The sequence below is a fragment of the Vanellus vanellus genome, assembly GCF_965231255.1.
Source record: "Vanellus vanellus genome assembly, chromosome: 24".
NCBI lineage: Eukaryota > Metazoa > Chordata > Aves > Charadriiformes > Charadriidae > Vanellus > Vanellus vanellus.
The window spans coordinates 6969809-6973176 of record NC_138929.1 but is presented as its reverse complement, the minus strand read 5'-3'; the positions used below and the strand labels follow the sequence as shown (position 1 = coordinate 6973176).

General features: G+C 49.3%; 1 pseudogene across 1 annotated transcript; it reads left to right on the top strand.

Annotated features, from left to right (window-relative positions):
* The first annotated feature begins 1133 nt into the window (after nt 1-1133).
* Nucleotides 1134-1959, top strand: LOC309681214 (olfactory receptor 6F1-like; annotated as a pseudogene). The gene has a single exon. The product of its transcript is annotated as an olfactory receptor 6F1-like (transcript).
* Nucleotides 1960-3368: the final 1409 nt, after the last annotated feature.

Below are 3368 nucleotides of genomic sequence, written 5' to 3'. Positions count from 1 at the left end.
GAGGAGATCCTCTGTTCGGGTGTGAGTCTTCTCCACTAGCTCTAGATGCCTAGAGCTCAAGATCTGTGTGTGTTTGTGTGTTTGTGTGTGTGTTGTCTAAGCCAGCTCTCTACCTTGAGTGTCAACAGAAGAAAAATAGGTGTTTGTAAGGCACAGATTGCCTGATGGGTATGAGAGAGGATGAACTGAGTCTTCACAGTGCCGATTTCTCTCCACTGATCATCAATGGAGCAAAGATATGTAGCTCACCTGGAGACACTGGCTCTGGAGAGACAGGAGAACAATTTCCCCCTACTCATGTCTTGTCTGACTTTGCGCTTAGATCTTTACTTGCATCTTCACTCACGTGAAGACTGAAGACTTAGGCCTTAACTGTGGTTAGGGGCTCGGAAATGAGGTAGGTGAATCCCTTACCTTACTCGCTCTGTATTCTGCTGTCCACAGTTGCCTTTAGCTATCTCCCACCCTGGAGGTTTCAAGACCACTTTAATATCCAGCACCAAATACTTGACATTTCCAGTCTCTTGAGACATGGCTACTTCAGACACCTCCCACATGTCAGCAACTGGCCACACTTTAGAGAACTGTCTTGCTGTTCTTTAATTGACCTGTGTGAAGAGAGAGCACTATGTATTATGTTTTGGGTTTGGGATGGGAATACTGTTGACAGCGCACTAATCTTTTTGGCTGTTGCGAAGCAGTCGAGGCCTTTTCCACTCCTCATACCCCCCACCAGTGAGTGGGCTGGGAGTGCACCGAAGGTCGGGAGGAGACACAGCCGGGACAGCTGACCCCAACTGACAAAGGAATATTCCATGCCATATGACATCACACTTGGTATATAAACATGGGTATATAAACATGAGAGAAGAAGAATGAAGGGGGGGGAAGACATTCAGAGTTATGGCTTTTTGTTCTCCCATGTAACTGTTACACATGATGTTTCCTGGAAACAGCTGAACACCTGCCTGCTGATGGGAAGTAGTGAATGAATTCCTTGTTTTGCTTTGCTTGTGTGCGCAGCTTTTGCTTTACTTATTAAACTGTGTTTATCTCAACCCAGGAGTGTCCTTACTCTTACTACTCTGATTCTCTCCCCCATCCCATCTGAGAAGCAGACATCAGTGGAGGAAATGGACGTACTTGCAAAAGCTTCCTCTGCTGAGATATGGAAGAAAGCAAATATACAAGGCCAGGAGTCCATGAGAAACGATTGGTATGCAAGGGTCTCTCTTCTGGTGGTATTTGCACTGACGTACTTCCTGACAGTAACAGGCACTGCATCCATCATAGTATTTGTGTCGATGAATAGCACCCTTCATACCCCAAAGTACTTTTTCCACTGGAATCTCTCCTTCCTGGAGATCTGGTACACTATGGGTGTTGGTCTCAAAGCTGTAGGAGTCATGCTGGGGACTAGCCACACAATCTCTTTTCATGTCTGCAGCCCCTAGTTGTTCCTCCTTCTCTCTCTAGGCTCCACTGAGTGTTTTCTCCTGTCTGTCATGGCCCATGACTGCTACTTAGCCATACACTACCCCTTGAGATACAGCTCCCTCATGAACAGTGTCCTCTCTGCTCAGTTGGTGCTGAGCTCCTGGCTGGGAGGCTTTCTGGCCATCCCTCTACTGGTCTTCCTGACGTGCAGGCTGATGTTCTGTGGGCCAGATGTCATCAGTCATTTCCTCTGTGATACAGATTCCTGCCTTGCCCTCTCCTGCAGTGACACATGGCCTGTGGAATCAGAAACCTTCCTCATCTCCATAATTGTTCTGCTGGCCCCCTGGTATGGCTGTATCATGTTTGTATGTCAAGCCATCAGCCCAGAACTCCCTGGATCTGAACAAACTCATGATTACCTGTCACAAAGTTGTAAGTCCTTTGTCGAAGCCCTTCATTTATACCCTCAGGAACAAAGAAGTGAAGCACGCTGTGGGGTGGCCTTTCCAGAAAAAGTGAAGTGGCTTTTCAAAGGGCCTCATGGGAGCAAACAGATTCATCCCCTCCCTCCCATCACTGCTACCCTGCACAAGTTCCTCACCAAAGTGTTAGTGCACCTGGGCATCACAGGGAGTGAGAAGACACCAGTTCCACTCATTTGGGGCTTTGTTGTCGAAACACGTTAATGTGGTTGGCAAAGTCCCCAACCTGCAGAGCTGTCAAGTGCTGGCTGGGCACCAACTCTCTCTTTACACTCACTGGGAGGACATCAGCACTTCCAAAGGGCACTTGCTTTTCCCCTTCCTACGGCTTTCATTTCAGAAGAGATGCATCACGTTCTCAAAGCTCTTCTTTCTGCACCCTGACAGGGAGGGGAGTCCATGGGACCACCTCAGAAGAAGGAGACATCAACATGGCAGACACACCTTGATGAAGGGTGTGGGACTGATTTCACTGAGTGTCGAGCTCTCCAAGTGAGATAATTGAGTCCAGAATGAATGTCTGCTCTTCCCTTCTGTAATCAGTGGTGCTTCTGGAGGCAATTCTCCTGTGTCCACCAGTCTGGGGCATTTGGCTCTTAGACCTGCAGCCGGGCCCTGGCACCAGTGCCCGAGGACAGGCTGATGCCCACCCTTGTCAGCTGTGCCCTCTTTCTCTGTGGCATTTGGGAAAATCCCTGGGACAGTCCACTGAGGCTGGAGAAAGAGCCTGAGCCTATCCTCCAGTATCCATCAATGCTCGGCATTCCTTGCTTTTGGGGGAGAACTGTGTCTGTGGGTGCTGCCCGCAGGACTGGAGAGCAACCAAAAGCAGGACCTGAAATGTCCCCAGGACATGAGACACAGCAGACTGCAGGACAATGAGGGCTGCTGTTGATTCCCATCAACGTTGCCTAGTGCCCTCTGAGATCAATAGGGACATGCAGAGACTGGAACAGGACAGGCAGACCAGACCCACGTCACTTGGGAGAGGCAGGCCATGCTGGAGCAGCAATGGGACAACAACCAAAACACTAGGCTTTCTCAGGTGAAGTGGCTGATGCTTCATGAGCATCAGACTCCAATTCGTAGGGTTGGATGAAGCTGGAAAGTCAGCACCCTCCAGCTGAGCTTCCACATGCAGTGCTGGGGTGCCGTTGCCTGAGAATAGGTGCCCAGAAGCATTCCTGTTGCCTATGGGAGGAAAGAAGATCACTGAAATGGGATTGCCAGTTATTGGACAGAGAAAACAGCATGGATTCAGGGACATAGTGTTTTGTCCCACCTCAGCACTGCTGTTTTTTCTGAGAAAAAGAGAAATGGGAAAGATCAGGACCACTGTCCAGCCCTGCATAAGTGCAGGAAGGCTTTGAACAGAGAGTCTTGTTCACTATCTGGCTGATGGGTCTTTTTCACTTGTGAATGACCAGATGCAGGGAAAGGAAGGGT